The sequence below is a fragment of the Acomys minous genome (assembly GCF_964271855.1).
Source record: "Acomys minous genome assembly, chromosome: 8".
Classification (NCBI taxonomy): Eukaryota; Metazoa; Chordata; class Mammalia; order Rodentia; family Muridae; genus Acomys; species Acomys minous.
Window position 1 is genome coordinate 26,615,146 of NC_140489.1, and position 17,164 is coordinate 26,632,309.

General features: G+C 42.3%; 1 pseudogene across 1 annotated transcript; it reads left to right on the forward strand.

Annotated features, from left to right (window-relative positions):
* The first annotated feature begins 1,283 nt into the window (after positions 1–1,283).
* Positions 1,284–1,996, forward strand: LOC311603457 (small ribosomal subunit protein RACK1-like; annotated as a pseudogene). Its single transcript has one exon. The product of its transcript is annotated as a small ribosomal subunit protein RACK1-like (transcript).
* The last annotated feature ends 15,168 nt before the right edge of the window (positions 1,997–17,164 follow it).

Here is a 17,164-nt window from a genome sequence, read left to right on the forward strand (position 1 = left end):
CTGGACTACACGTGAATCTTGAATACACAAATGCCCAGAACATGAGTAAATACAGCTCAAGCAGTGGATGGGAAGCTAGCCTCCTTCTCAGCTTATCTGAAGCAATCTATCATTAATCGATTAAGATAGCAGACATAAAATGCTTAAAAAAAAAAAGCTCAAATGCTGATGACATCACTGAAGGAACATAATTTTTACAAAAGGTAACAAGATTTACTTTGAAAAGTCATGATTCTCCTGCCTCAGAGTCCTGAGTCCCAGCATTATGGTGTTTCTATACTCTGCTAACAGGATACCAGCTGAGCAGTTTTTACCTTAAACATAAAAGAGTATGATGTCAAATAGGATCAGACACAGATTCATCCCTCCCTTTCTTTGCCCTAGAAGTTTCTAGCACTTCTTATAAGGGAGCTTTTATGCATTGCTTCCCTTCTTGCAATTTCAATACCTGCTTGCTCAACAAACAACCCAATTCTGTGGTCAATTACCAGCAAGCTCACATGCTGATCTTTAAAATACATATAAGCAGAGACCTATTTGGTTGCTTCATAATATGCTTTTCACAACTCCTTTCTAGGTATTTTCCATAATTGAATTGTCTACAAACAAAGCAAGAACTGCAGCTTCTAATAGCAAGTGGCATTTTGGAGATACATTTGAATGAAATGCAGAAAAGCGCTCTAAGCAAATGTTCATTAACTGTGAGGCTTTTCCTAAGGACACTATGTGTTTCCAAGATGAAAGAGCTTGAACGAGGTGAGCATGCCTAAGAAGGAATGAAGAAATCTACTTCACTAAGTGGAAATGCTACATTTTTGGGGTTGAAATTAGTAAAATATTGATCTCATTTAAATAATGTCATCTTTGGAGAAGTTTTCTGCTTATGGCACCTTCGAAATGACTTAAAAATCATAGGACTCAGCTTGCTCTCTCTACTCTTTAGCTAAGATCTATAACACAGCTGCTCCCTCATCTCTGTCTGTGTGAACGTGTAAAGCAGCGATAAACAGACAGCAAGCCATGAACCCTTCTTTCCCACAACCAGCCACCCCTTTCCCATGGAAGAATCTATAGTCTCGATAATCTTGCCAAAATAACAAATCCACAAAATCAAAAATTAAAAATAAATGTTCGGAATGGGTTCTCTGGGCCAATAGTAGGTTCTGAGCCACATGTAGGATGTGTGGAGTGGTAGAGCCTACTGGGGCAAGGATGAGGCTAGAAAAGGGATCTGATTGGAAATGGGCAAGTTTTGTCTGGAAAGTGACCAGGCTCTCCCTCTTAGGGGCACCACCACGAGATGATTTGTAGGCCATACCAAGGATGTGCTGAGTGTGGCCTTCTCCTCTGACAACTGGCATATTGTGTCTGGATCCAGAGACAAGATCATAAAGTTATGGAACACTCTGGGTGTCTGCAAGTACACTGTCCAGGATGAGAGTGACTCAGAATGGGTGTCTTGTGTCCACTTCTCCCTGAACAGCAGCAATCCTATCATCGTCTCCTGTGGATGGGACAAGCTGGTCAAGGTATGGAATTTGGCTAATTGCAAGCTCAAGACCAACCACATTGGCCACACTGGCTATCTGAACACAGTGGCAGTCTCTCCAGATGGATCCCTCTGTGCTTCTGGAGGCAAGGACGGCCAGGCTATGCTGTGGAATCTCAATGAAGGCAAGCACCTGTACACACTAGATGGCAGGGACATCATCAACCCCTTGTGCTTTAGCTCCAACCGCTACTGGCTCTGTGCTGCCACTGGCCTCAGTATCAAGATCTGGAACTTGGAGGGCAAGATCATTGTAGATAAGAACTGAAACAAGAAGTTAACAGCACCAGCAGCAAAGCAGAGCCACCCCAGTGTACCTCTCTTGCCTGGTCTGCTGATGGTCAGACTCTGTTTGCTGGCTCTACAGACAACCTGGTGCGAGTGTGGCAGGTGACTATTGGTACCCACTGAAAGTTTATGACAGAATCTTAGAAATAAAACTGGCTTTCTTTAAAGAAGAAGAAGAAGAAGAAGAAGAAGAAGAAGAAGAAGAAGAAGAAGAAGAAGAAGAAGAAGAAGAAGAAGAAGAAGAAAGAAAAGAAAAAGAAATGTTCGGCTAGAGAGATGGCTCAGAGGATAAGAGCACTGTGTGCTCTTCCAGAGGTCCTGAGTTCAATTCCCAGCACCCACGTGGTGGCTCACAACCATCTACAGTGAGATCTGCTGTCATCTTCTGGCCTGAAGGTGTACATGCAGGCAGAGCATTGTATATACAATAAAAACAAATAAATCTTTAAAAGAAATGTTCTACCACATAAGCCATCTTTGGACCTGTCTATATTTGGCTATCCCATTATACTGTCACTTTCAGAGAAACATGGCACATAGAAATAGAGAGAAGGCTAAGAGCGGTAGCATCTATCTCGAATTCCAGACTCAGTAGACAGAGGCAGGCAGATCTCTGTGAGTTCAAGGCCAGCCTGGTCTACATAGAAAGTTCCTGACTAGCCAAGGGAGCATAGTGAGATATAGGGACTGTGGGGCACCCTCTGAAGCACTAGAAATCTGAGGTGCTCTAGCTGGCTTCAACTTTCTTTTTTTACCTTTAAGTCTCCTCTTCTCTCAGAAGAAAGGGAGGGAGCATAGGGAGAGGAGAGGGGACAGGAGAGGGAGCAACTAGGAGGAGTAGGGGCAGAAGAAATTTCCTACTGGATGGAATGTAAAGTAAAGAAATAAATAGTAATAGTAATAATAACAAAAAGCAACTTAGAGAATACAAGAGTTTATTTTGGCTTACAGATCCAGAGAGAGTACAGCTCATCAGGGCAGGAAATGAAGGAGATGAGTGAATGATCACATTTCATTCACACACAGGAAGCAGATGGAGAGAGCAAGAAATGGAGTCAGACTATAAAACTCCAAAGCCCACCCCGAGCGATGTGCTTACACCAGCAAGGTTCCACCTTCTAAATGTTCCCTAACCTTCCTTAACAGCATAGGTAGATGGAGACCAAAGTTTACAAGCCCACGGGGCAGGCATTACATATTCAAGCCACTTGGGGAAATATCTAAGCATGTTCATCATTCTCTACGTATTCTGATATTCAAAAATCTTCCAAGGACTTTGACATTTATTTATCTAGGTCCTTATACTTCCGTATCCCCAAAAGCATGCGGGAATCACACACAAATTTTTGCATTAGCAAATACTGTTGGAGTTTAGGGGAGCAATTTGTAGAGAGGATCTCTTGTGTACGGTATGGAAGCATCAACTGCTAATAACAAGCTGATGGCCCATTAGCTGAGGCAGGAAATAGGAGGCGGGAGTTCCAGCAGAGAGAGATGAACTCTGGGATAGTGTTAGAGGAGAGATTCGCCCAGGACTCTGAGGAAGACGGACTCATGAAACTGAAGAGAAGTAACCAGCCCTGTGGCATACGTAGACTAGACTAAATGGGTGCAATAAGTTATGAGCTAGTCGGGGAACAAGCCAAAGCTCATGGCCTAGGCATTTACCATTTACTCCTAAATAATAATGTCTCAGAGTCGTTATTTCAGGAACTGGGGAGGCGAGTGCAAACGCACATGGTTGTACCATTTAGGCTGTCAGTAAACTATAGGGAAGAAACTTCCATGCTTGCTCTACTATTTAATCAACTTATCACAACTTAATCAACTTTATCACAAATAAGAGACTTCTTATATGTGCACATTAAGAAGCTATACATGATTTAAGCAAAACAGCGCCATGCTACATATCACAAGAAGTAAGGGAGAGAGAAATCCAAACTCTCTATAGAAAGAAAATCTTATAGATGATTAATCTGACTTTCGCAAGGCACCTTAGCATATTAGTGAAAAGTCTCCAGAGAGACAGAGCCAATCAGATAATATACAGTTCTCTGAGAAGGAAATTGTTCAGAGAGTTGGTTAATGCAGGCATGACAGTTATGATTTTTCGTGACAGTCCATCTATAAACTGAAAATACTAGATGTTGGTAAGGGCAGCCCAGGTCAAGTTTACAGGCCTCAGAACCAGGAAGTTGAAACCTGCAAAGCTTGGGACCACCAGTTTAAGATGTAGAGATGTGAGCTAGGCACGGTGGCTCACGCCTTTAATCCCAGCACTCGGGAGGCAGAGGCAGGCGGATCGCTGTGAGTTCAAGGCCAGCCTGGTCTACAAAGCGAGTCCAGGGCAGTCAAGGCTACACAGAGAAACTCTGTCTCAAAAAACAAACAAACAAAAAAGATATAGATTAAGATGTAAAGCCTGGAATTCTGGTATCTATTGTAGCTGATAAAGCATTCATTCCAGATCTCATGAGAAAAACACATTCACAGTATGTGTGTGTTCGCCCTAGGTCCATGGCTGGTTGCATGTTGCCCAGGCACACAAAGCAGATATTCCTCACCTAGTCCACTCAGCTTCACAAGCTCATCTTCTCCTCTGGAAATAATCAATTGCCCTTGATTGACAAACAGCCTTGTTTCTCAAAGGTGGTTTCCATACTAGCAGCTACAGCTCCTGAGCATTTGTTACAAGCATGCATACACACACACACACACACACACACACACACACACACACACACACACACACATGCATAATGCACGCCACTGCACAACCATGCAACTCTGGGAGTAGGGAGCCATCTGCTGTAATATGATCTCCATGGGCTGCTAAAGACAACATGTGGGAAGGAATAGCTGCCCCAGAGGAAGTGCTCACAATTACAATGTGGTATGTGTTTTCCATATCACTAGTGGAAATACTTAAAATTTTCTTAGCTATCTCATTCAAAGAAATGCAGTACCTCAGTATTCCCTAAACTTCTATCCATGCACAGCAATGTAGCCTACACTGATAAAATCTTTCACCAATCCTTGGTGAAAATGAAATAAATGACCCCAAGAGTCTCTCATGAAGTTAAAATTGTATTCCTTGAGTGAAATTAAAGCCTTTGTGGAATTACATTGTTTCTACCTTTATATTGTTAAATCTTCATTCTTTTTACTGAATCATGATAATAGAAGGGATTTTAATACATTTAATTGGTAAAACAAACTATTGTAACATTACATTGGTCCCCAAAAGACTTTTAAAAGTAATGAACAATGTCTTGGTCCAAGGAATTCAGACATCTGTAAACCACTGGACTTGGCAGAAAATGAAACTTTGCCAGAAAAAAAAAAGCCACCTGAATATATTTTTTGATTTGAGAATAATCTAAGTAACTAAGATTTTGTCTCTAGATATTCCATAAATGTCCAAACTGACTTTGAAAGTCATAAAATCAAGTTTCAGTAGTATATCCATTTAGTGAATGTCTTCCATGTCTCAATGATTTTTATTCTAAGATTGCCACTTTCCTTACTTTCTTATGTGGGAGGAATTTATACTTAATATGTATGAATATTAATATATAAATAATATATCGTGTGTCCTAGTATATTTGCTTGGCAGCTTTTTTGAGATCCCGAAAAGCCTTACTAAAAAAAATACAAAGGGTGAGTAGAGGTAATATCATAAATAAACTATTATTATTTATAATGTATATTTCTGTTTTCATGCACTAATACACAATATTATTTATTAGTTTAATCACTGTTGTAAAGATTGTTATTATTATTTCATGAAATAAAACAGAAAATGGAAATTGGAAGAGAGAAAAATACATTGTATCTTGAGGCCATGTAATATTTACTTGATCTAATCTATACAGAGATAAACAATCTTTATCTTGTTCTAACAGCTCATTCATCAGTTCATTAAATTGCCTTCTACTCCAGAAACCACTAGAGTGTCAGTGACCATGGAAACGCAAACCTCTATTCTTCCCACTATCCTCCGCATTCTTCCATCAGTGTTAATTTACCTCCTACCATGTTACTCCTAGACTCCAATACCCCAAGTCTTAAATTATTGCAGGGCTCAGTATACAGGAGTCAGAGAAGGCCAATGGAGACGCCACAGCCTTGATGGCAGGAGGACAAATGGGAAAGAAGATGAAAGCAAAGTAGATTCCAATAAAAAATCATACAAGTCAATGAGGTCCACCCAAGACCACACCATATTCTTTTATGAGTGTCTCCAAGAGATATCACGGACACTAATGCCTGCTAGGTCCATTCACTCAGTAAGTTCCAAGAATACTCTCCCCGCTCTCCAAATATGAAGAGAAGTCCAGGCAAAAATGACAAGAGTAGGTGGGTGGTGGTGGTGGTACATGACCTTAATCCTAGCAATCAGAGGACAGAGACATGCAGATCTTGGTAAGTTCGAGGCCAGCCTGGCCTAAGAGAGAGTTCTAGGACAACCAGGGCTACACAGAGAAGAAACCCTGTCTCAGAAAACCAACCCCCATCCCCAGAAAATGGCAAGAGTAGAAAACTGCAGTCAGTTGAAATGGAGACAGTTAACTCTGACAGTCGATCTTTCAACCTGCCGATTTCTTTAGAAGGTAGAGCTGTAAGGCAAAGATTGCTTTATTCCCAGTTTGACATTGCTAGCTTCCTCACAGGTGCTTGTCTCATTGGCTCGAAAACTGTACTCTTAGCATGAACTTCTCCAGGCCTGGGGTAAATAAACATCCTTTTTCTATGAGATCATGTCTCCTTTCTATAAAGCATTTTTGTTCCATTCTCCAGGAATGTCTCGGCATGTGCTTTCTCCATTTTGCAAGTAGAAAGACCCTGGAGAAAGGGAAAGACAGTGAAGGAAGAAGGACCCAGCAAAGACTGGAGATAAAAACATGCCAACACACAAATCTCAGGCCAGTGCCATCACAGCATCTGCCTGGGGCTTCTCTTGAGAGCAGCATATGCTTCCAAGACTCGGGCGCTCAGTCCCCACAGACAGGAAACACGGTCAGCAAATCCGCTGGCTTCAGGCTAGACACATCTAACAAGTCAGAAGCAGCAACAGCAGCTCCTTCCTGCTACTCAGCCTCTGTGGACCCGCATGTTTATGTTTTGCACTGCTCTGTGGCTGAGCTCCTGTGAAATAAATGCTCGTAGTTCCAACAAATAATGGACAGGGACCAATCTTAATTCTACCACCAACGTTTCAACTGCTGATCTGTACCTTTCATTTGGTCCCTAACTTCCTGATGCCAATTCAGAGGACAGAGATGTTCACATTCCTGTCTCTTCTATGCCCCTCCTACGGACGTATCATAGAGAAGGGTTTCTCATCAACAATGTTTCTGCAAGTGGACAATATGCTGATCCTTGGATGAACTGAAGAAAGGGAAAGGATGGTGAAGTACTCTGGAAATGTGGTGTGAGAATGGATAAGAGAGGTGGACATAAGGCACAGAAATGCCCTAGTGGGGTTATGGCCTGTGGCTGATGGCAGGGGTTTTACAGTCAGTATATTATCTCTAGTCTATTTACTGCTGTTATTAGATGGGGTTGGGGTGGGGGGAAAGGAGGAAGAGGAGGAGAGAGGGGAGAGAAGAGAGCTTGGGCAAATGCATGCCACAGGTCATATGTGCAAGGCAGAAAGAAGACAAGACAGTCTTGGGTGTCCACCCTTGCCTTCTGCATTGTTTAAGAGAGGGCCTCTTGTTCGTCCCAACATGTCAGGCTAGCTATCTTACAAGCTTCCAGTTCTCCTGCCCCCGCCTCTCTTCTCACAAAAATGCTAGAATTGAATACTCATACTGCTGTGCCCAGCTATAAACGGGTTCTGGAGATTCAAACTCATGACCAGCTTTATATAGGTTCTGGGGAATCCAAACACAGGTCCTCATGCTTGCATGCCAAGTGGCTGACCCACTGGGCCATCTCCTCAGCCCCCGGTCTATTTTGTACTGCTATGCTTCTCCCTCCATAAGCCAGCATTTGATACTCCACAGTATAAGCGATTGTTTAAAATCAGGAGGATGAATTCTTTTGTCACAGCATTACTACTTATTAGTAAGACAAGCCCAAGCAAGCCTTTCTTATTTTGGGTCTCAGCATCACTTCCAGCAATGGGAAGGCACTGGGATCATCACTGTATCCCTTCTGATCTCCCTACACAAAACAGTGTGTGGCCTTCGCACACATGCTGTTCTCTCAGAGCCTTAGAGTCATCATCTCAGCCATCTCTCACCTCCTTCTGAATAAAATTTAATTCATATTGACTTTCACAGGAAAGAACCCCTGTGTGAATTGGAAAGTGGTCAAATTGGAAATAGATAAAATGGAAAAATGCACATCTCAGGTCATAATCATAGTCAGATCCATGACCATTCTTGAGAAGGGGTGAGCACTGAGCCCTACTTTTTCTCACTGAAGTCCTCATTGCATTTTACACCACATCATTAGAATATAAACAACAGTCAGACATAGAATCTCCAATTTCTGAAGAAGGATGCTTCTTCAGAAGCTTCAGAAGCCGGGGTCTAAAATTTGACTTCAAAGTCCATGCTCTTTGGACTTCTCCATGTGTCTTAGTTACTTTTCTATGATTGTGACAAAACATCATGACCAATGAAGCCTATAGAAAAAAGCATACATGCTTACAGCTTCAGAGGGTTAGGGTCCATGATGATTGAACAAAGGCACAGCAGCAAGAACAGCTAAGGGCTCACATCCTGATCCCCAAATGGGAGGCAGAAACAGGCACACTGGGGATGGAGCAAGTCTTTTAAAACATCAAATCCCACCCCCAATGACACACCTTCTCCTACAAGGCTACACCTCCTAATCCTTCCCAAACAGTTCCACCAATAGGAGACCAAGCATTCAAATATTTGAGCCTATAAAGACCATTCCCATTCAAACCACAGTACCATGCTTCCCTGTCTCTGAGTACCAAGTAAAGGTTAGAGGAAAATATGGATAGGATGTCACTATCATGCAGCAAATTATCAACCATGTTCATTTTCTTCTCTCCCTACTGTTGTCTGAATGCCATGCCCTCTTCCTATGACGGTACAAAGATCTTCACCAAATTTTGCTATAAAATTATTATTGTTTCATTAGTTTTCATGAACATATTTCCATCTTGGATGGATGCTTAATAAGTAGAAAAATAATTTCATTCTGGTTCAGTGAGAAAAAAAAAACCTAACACCTATGAATGTTCTCACACTTTAACTAGGTGTTAGGCTTCCAGGGAAACATTGAGTGGGCCATAGTTAAGTGTATGCAGTGATGAATGGGTCCCGCTGTTCTCTTGTTTCTCAAAGACCCTTGAAAAAACTTGGCGTCACTAACAGACACTGTCAGTTTTCTCCTTGACCACCTGAGAGTGGGCCATGTGCCACACCAGGCTGCTGAACAGCCAGCTAATTACAACAGACCCAAGAGACCACTCTGGGAAGCCAGTTATTCTCCCAACCTGTCCTGGGCTGTCCTAGGCAGCCTTGAAGCACGACTGCAATCCAATTGGTATAAAGCAGATATTCTAAATATCTTTTTTATTTTTCTCTCTACAAATTTTTACGTTGAGAGAGGGGAAGGGAGGGAGGGAGAGAGGGAGAGAGAGAGAGCGAGCACATGCAAGTATGTCACAGCATGTGAGTGGCCATGAGAGAATAACATCAAGTGTCAGTTATTTCCTTCTACAGTATAGTTCCTGGAATTGAACTTAGCTTCTCGGGCTTAGTAGAAAGTGCCCTCACCCACTGAACTGCCTGCCCATCACTTTCTACAAATACTTTTTGCAAACTAAAAGTACAAGGTGAAAAAGAAACCTAATAACTACCTAACTGTGCCCTCTCCAGAATGGGCCACTACTCATGTGTCATGTTAATTTCTAATATTTATTTCTATATTTACTTATTTATTTATTTATTGAGGGTGGTTCGGTTTGGTTTTCTTGTTTTGTGTATTTGTTTGGTTGGGCTTTGTTTTTGTTTCAGACAGTCTCCTGTTGCCAATGCTGGCCTCAAACTTACTATACAGCCAAGATGGCTTTAAGTTTCTGACTCTCCTGCCTCATCCCCTCAATCGCAGGTGTTACAGGTGTGCACCACCATGGCCTGTTCTGTTTGGGTTTTATTGGAGGAAGGGGGTTTGTGTTTTTAAATCTCCTGTTTGTGTAAAACAACACATGCCTAGAGAAGGGGGAAATTGTATAAGAGCTAAAGCCCTCGCTGCCAAAACATGGGGGCCTGAATTTGGAGCCCCAGTATCTAGAGCTGCAGAGATGAAGGCAAGGATGCCTAGGGCTTGATGGACAGATAGGCTAGCCAACTGACGAGCTCCAGGTTGAGTAACGGACCCTGTCTACATGCACACGCGGTGCCCGCACACACACACAAATACATGTCTATTATAAACCTTTTAATGCAGAAAAATCTCAAAGTCAAATGTAATCCATCAGAATCTAAACCAAGAATAATTCCTGTTCATATTAGGCCTAAACGATCCCACATAGCTTTTCATACTTAAGTACAGCAATAAAGAAAGATAAGTGCAAAAAAGAGGGGGGCAGGAAATTTCACTTATAAGAAGTAGCTTACACTTATATAAGCAGTTTTCATTAAAAAAAAATACTGATTTTAAATTTACTTTGGCTTTAAAAGATGTAAAAAAAAAAGAGAGAGAGAAATAGCAGTAACATTAAAGAAACTGTTGAGCTTCAAATGCATGCTTCCCCACTTTTTCATGTTTAAAGGTACCTCTGGGATTAGGAAGTGAGTTTTTAAAACATTACAGGGTTGGTAGTTTGTGAAAGCTAGTTATTTTGGTAAGGACACTCCTCATTACTCTCCACTGCTTGCTATGAAGGGTGAAGCCTGAGTCTCACATTTCCTGGAGACATAGCTCACTTTGGAGAGTTCTTGCCTAGCAAGCACGAAGTCCTGGGCTCAGTCCCAGCACAGTATAAATCTATGCGTGGCCTGCAATCTCCAAACTTGGGAGGCTCGTGAAGAAAGCTCTGGAGTTCAAGGTCATCCCCAGCTACATAACAAGTTCAAGGGCACACTGGGATACAGGAGACTCATGCTCACTGGGTGAAGTACTTGCACCATAACCCTGAGGCCCTGAGGTCAGATCCCCAGCACTCATGTGAAAACCCAGTGTGGTAGTCTACGTCATCACCCCAGTGCTGGGGAGGAAGGAAACGAAGACAAGCAGATCTCTGGAGCTTGCTAGCCAGCCGATCTACACAGCTGGTGAACTTCATGTTCAGTCTCAAAAGATAAGGTGCAGATTGACTAAGGATGATACCACCCAACATCAGCTTCTAGCCTCCACATACATGTACACATGTGTACATGCACAGACAAACATGTGCACTTATTTACAAGGAACAAAAAAAGTAACATTTGGTGTCCTTTCTTCCCTGTCTTGTGTTTATAGTCATATTACATGTTTACACTGTCTATGTTTATAACAGTCTCATTTTGTTCGTCAAACATAATCCCCATAGCTGCTTAGAATTTATTGTACATTTTTATGGAATCAGTGTTCACCAGCTGTATTTACCAAGACTGCGTTCCCATTTCAGCTCATACCTTTAAGAGGTTTTATTTGCTTTGCAGTTCCCTCTAAGAAGTGCTTATAACCACAGCATTCCTTGAAGCTTTTGTTCTTTTCTTATTAGGTTAAAACCACTTAACATATGGTCTGTCCTTTTAAGCTTGCAGCATGTAATATGCACTATCTCTGGGTAATGTATTGTGCACTAGTCCTCAACTCTAACCCCCTCCATAACTGAAACCTTATGCTCATTGGGTAATCACGCCCACTTTCCTTTTCCCTCCCACCCCTGGTGGTTATCACTACTCTGTCCACTTCCACATATTTGACTATATTCCATGCCTCATATACTTGACATCAGCATGCATGTCTTTCAGCTAATGGCTTATTTCCTCCAGGTCAACCTATGCTGGAGCACAAAGGCTCAACAGCATTCATTGTGTGCCTATGTCACACTTTCTTTCCCCGCTCTCTGTGGACATTGAAATTTGTTGCCACAGCTTGGCTGTTGTGACTAGCCCTACAATGACATCTCTTCCGGATGCAATGTCAATTCTTTGGGATAGATATGGTGGGGTCATATGGTAGTTCTAGATTTAACTTCCTGAGGAACCGCCATATTTTTTCTAGTGGTTTCCTCGCTTTACACTCCCACTGATAGTATGCTAAGAATTGACTTTGCAGACTGGTTTTTCATGCAGAAAACAATTTCTATTACTTCCTTAAGCATAGACACCCAATACACAGTAGGAGGCACTGTTTCCAAAGATTATTTTGGGAGTTGTTTTCTTGTTTGTGCAGCCCTTGGGATTGAACCCTCACACATGCTGATTAAGCAAGTGCCCTTCCACTGTGCTATGTCCCCAGTACGTGTGTGTGTGTGTGTGTGTGTGTGTGTGTGTGTGTGTGTGTGTGTGTGTGTGTAGACAGAGTCACAGTTAGTTGTCGAGGATGATTTGAATTCATAATGCTCCTGAATTCATAATCAGCCTTCAAAGCAGCTAATATTAAGTACCTGTACCACCAGTCTCAGCTGACACACAGTGTTTATAGGCTCAAACTTTCTTTGACCTTTGACCTTTTATAGGCATTAACTTCAATTCTATTGCTCTAAATTCTGTGGATATTTTTATTACACTTATTTAAATTGTCTCAAGGCTGTCTTCATGTTAATAATTTGAGTTTTAGCAACCTCTCCATTTTGTTCTTTGTTGTTATCAATTACTAGTTCATATTGGATAGTTAATTAATTCCTTTGCTTCCAGAACTCTGTCATGTTTCAATGTTTTATTATCTTTTGGTTCTCAATTACCACTGCAATCTAATCCTATTAAATATAAATGTTAGACTAGGCATAGTAGCACACACCTACAATCCAAGGTCTCAGGAGAACGTAAGTTTGAAGCCAACCTGGGTTACATAGTAAGTTCCAAGCCAGCCTAGGCCACACAACATGACCCTGTCTCAATCAACAAATTTGCTATCGCAATTGCTCTAACACACAAAGCAGTTCCAAAAGAGTTTTCTTCTGTTCCTTGGTATGTTTCTTTCTTTAAAAAAAAAAAATCTTCTTTACATATTCATGGGAGTTTGGTGATTCCTTTTCAGTGGTGGTTTACACTATGGCCAGGCTGTTTCTCTGTACTCTTCTCAGGCTCTGCAGCCCTGCACAGACTTCCTGTGCCATCCGATGACATGGGCTGGGCTTCTTGGCTCTTTTCTCTCTGTATCCAAACTCAGTTTTGTTTCCTGTCAAAGACAAAGATGGGAGAACTCACCTCAGACAGACACCAGGGTAGCCATGGTTAGAAAACCGTCTTGCCCTTCCTTCTAATACACACTCACATCTGTGCTGTGTGATAGGTATGTCATGGCACCTGAGCAAACACTTGTTCATGGGTGCAACTTGTTTCTACTGCTCAAACGCTCTAGGCTCTAGTAAACTGCTCCAACTCTATGCCTGGCCATGTAGCTGCTGTCATATGCTTCTCCCAGCGCCATTTTCACAGTTCTTCCAGCAGAAAAAAACAACGTGTATATGTGTGCATATGTGTTTGTGTGTGTGTGTGTCTGTGTGTGTGTCTGTGTGTGTGTGTGTGTGTGTGTGTGTTGAGATCTCCAGATTTTGTGGCGCTACCAGTCCAACTTTGAGAGGTCAGGCTAGATGCTCCTGCATTCTAGTACCCCATGAGCCTTTCTATTGTGCCCAGGACGGTTGGTTGCTTGTCAATTGTGTGTTTATTATGCCACATAATTTATCCTTTTGGCTAAGTTACTGCTTAATGTGGTTTCTGTTGCTGTTGTTGTTGTTGCCCCCTCACCCCCTGCCTTGGGGTAGATTTTACTATTTCACTCTATTTGGGAGGAAAGGGTGCAGAACAGTCTGCAGTTAAAGTACGCAGGACTCTCCCAAGGGCAGGCAGGGTAGTAAGCAATTTCTGGCATATGACTTGTGCCTCCCATTTCAGAATAAGCATATGGGAGGCGATGGAGAGCTGTCCCCCAGTGGTATGCACTATGCCAGACACTAAAGCAGAGGTAAGTGGAACACAGCATAATCTGAGCCCTTCTGTGACCTCAGCACCTACTGGAACAGGCAGACATAAGGCAGAGTCACACAATAACAAAGTGAAAATGATTTTACCTTCAAAAAAAAAGGATCTCTGCCGGCACATGAGGTTGATAGGAGCAGAACTTCAAGCACGTGTGTGTGATGAGGCTGTACGTTAAAAGCTGTAAAGAAAACCCAGCGTGGTGGTACATGTGTAATCCCAGCATTCCAGAGGCAGACAGAGGAACTTCTGTGAGTTTGAGGCCAGCCTGGTCTACATAGCAAGTTCCTGGCCAGCCAGGACTGTAGCAAGATTTGGTCCCAAAAACAATGTGGCTAAAATAATTAATTCTGTTATTCATATGCTGTCATGGTTTTACAAAATAAAATCAAATATTACAGGAGATAGAGAAGTGGCAACTACAAAGGCACTGACAGGGAGAGGTTGAAAGAGTCTTCCCTGAGGGGGGAAATGACTGACCTGAAAATGCAAAGGAAAAACAGGATGGAAGTTGTTGTGGGGGGTAACCTTGAAACCACTCCAATCGATAAAAAAGATAGATCATCCCCAAATGTGGGTGCTTTTTCATTGATGTGACAGGAAAACACATTAAGAATACGAACCGGTATTTCCCCCACACCCACCCCCCATATTTGCTTTCTTTCTTCTTCTCATGTCCAGCCCGAGGCCCAGACTGTTTTGCAGGGTAAAGGGAAGTAGAGAGACACAGCAGGGAGAGGAGCAGCTGGCCTGGAAAAATCATTCTGGATTCTGTTACTCCCAAAAGATGAGGAGGCATTTAGGTGCTACAAAGATTTTTGAGAGACAGCTTTTTAGGGACAAATCGTGAATAAAAGAGCAAGAGGTTTTTTTGTTGTTGTTTTTTTTAATTTCTAGATCTCAGGGAATTTTCCAAGCCTGGGCTGGAAAGCCTAAAGGAAAGCGAAGGGTGTGTGGAGTGAGGCTGCTGAGGAGAGGGTCCTTTGGACTACCTTGGAGGTGATCTCAAGTCCCCCAGACAGCTGTTAGATAGTTTGAAAGCAAAGACGATGTTCTTTTCTTAGGGAGCACCAAAGAGGCAGTGAGACACAAAGAGGCAGCGGCTGCCTGGCATTTCTGGGACAGAATGTTCATAGGCAGAAATTAGTCATAGATCTTGCTAAACTCCGATGTAAAGGAATTATTCATGCACCGCACACACACACACACACCCCAGCCAGGACCAGGAGGTAGTGCAAGGAGCTAATGAGTTTCAAACTGCAAGAGGATGTCTGTTCCGTCTGCAAGCTAAATAAACTGTAGCCAGGGACTAAATGAATAACAGACATCTCAAGAGATGCCCGTGAGGCCAGATAATGTCAAGAATTTAAAGGACCTTCTTGAACACACGCCGACACCCTTACATCACCCTCTGGCCCTTGCCATACCACCAGCTCTAGAACAAGAAACACAAATTGATCCAGACGATTTTCTGCCTTCCTAGCAGAATAAAGGGACAAAATTAAGTTAGCATGGCTCACGGGACGATAAAGCAAGCTATAACCTTGCTCGTTTCTAGCTGAGATTCATAGTAAAAGAAAATTGTCTCTGACAGACTCCTTACAGTTCTTAGCAATGCACCTGCATGCCGTAGCATGGAGGTTTAGAAGCACAGATGTTAGTGTTAGTGTCCCCAGTGGGAGACGATATTAGTAGGGTCCTGTCCATCAGCCATAGGGTAGGGCTGGAGCTGGGACTCCCCAACAAATGGACCAGAAGGGTTTGCAGGTCAGCCATGCCTGGTACAGAGACAAGCAGGCCTTGCTCTGCTGCTCAAAAACATTCTCACTTTCTTCTCTGTCACTTTTCACTTAGAAATTTAGTAAAGTTCATATCTTTTTTTCTTCTTTTTTATTTTAATTTTATTAATTTATTCACATTACAACTCAATTGTTATCCCATCACTTGTATCCTCCCATTTCTCCCTCCCTCCCGCTTTCACCCTATTCCCCTCCCCTAGGTCTATGACTAAGGGGAACCTCCCCCCCACACAATATATGGAATAAAGTTCATATCTTAAATTTCATCTTCTCCCTCTCCTCCCTCCACCTCCCGTCTCTCTATTACCCTCCATCCACCTCTTTTCCTGCAATGCTTTTAACCCCAAGAACCTACAAAAAGGAGCACATAGTAAGTAGTCAATAACGGAGGGTCTGGTTCTGCATCCTCTACTGACCACAGTGTTTCCTACTGACTTAAGCAAGGTTTACCATTTAGATGAACTCACCCTTGCTACAGAAAGGCCTAAGCTTAACATCTCGGCCAACTCTGCATGAAATTCTCAATGCCCAAAGATAGCCTCCTGTTTTTAGATAAACTGGATTAATGTTTAAGACTCAAAAAAAAAAAAAATCAGATCCAGCTGAGTTCTCATTTCAATAAGAGTTTCAACATCTGGGGTGGAGAATGTTTAATAGGTTGTTCCCATCGATACCCAGCTGAATAGAAGCCTGGAGGTTAGAATGTGCCATTTTTTAAATTTTAGACTAAGCTGTTTAGGCCTTTAAGTCTGTTAAACTCACACTACACAGGGAGAGTTGTGTAGAATGCTGTGAGCCATCTGGGTAGAAGCTGACTCAAACAGTGAGCTCTTGGCGCCATCTGGTGGTGACACAACCTATAGCATTATCAGAAGCTTTTTTTTTTTTTAACGGAAAACCTGTCTAGTTTGTTACCAAGTAGAATTAATTACCATTAGCAATAAAATAGACAGCACTCTGTGTGTCGGTAATATCTTTAAAAAGTGTTACTTATTCCTCTTAATCATATAAGTCAGATTTGCAAACTTCTGTTAACCCCGTGTTACAGATGAAAGAATCGGAAGAAATTAGCTTTTTCGGGTAAGTGCAAGAGCTGACACTGAAAGCCAGGCTCATTGCAAACCCCAAGCACGCACATCTCCAAACAGCGCTTCTTCAGCGCTTGGTCACTGTTACACGAAACAGTGACTTCTTCAGAGCTGTTTCCCTGGTGTCTCACCTTTGGTGTCTCACCTCACTGCTTTGCTTTGGATCTGAAATGTCCCCCCAACGGCCTGCGTATTAAATGAAGGCTTATGCCAGATTGCGATGCTATTCATAAGTGATGGAATTATGAGAAGAGGAACAAAGCCGTAAGAAGTTGGGTAACTGAAAACTCATTCTTGAAAGGGGATATTTGCCCT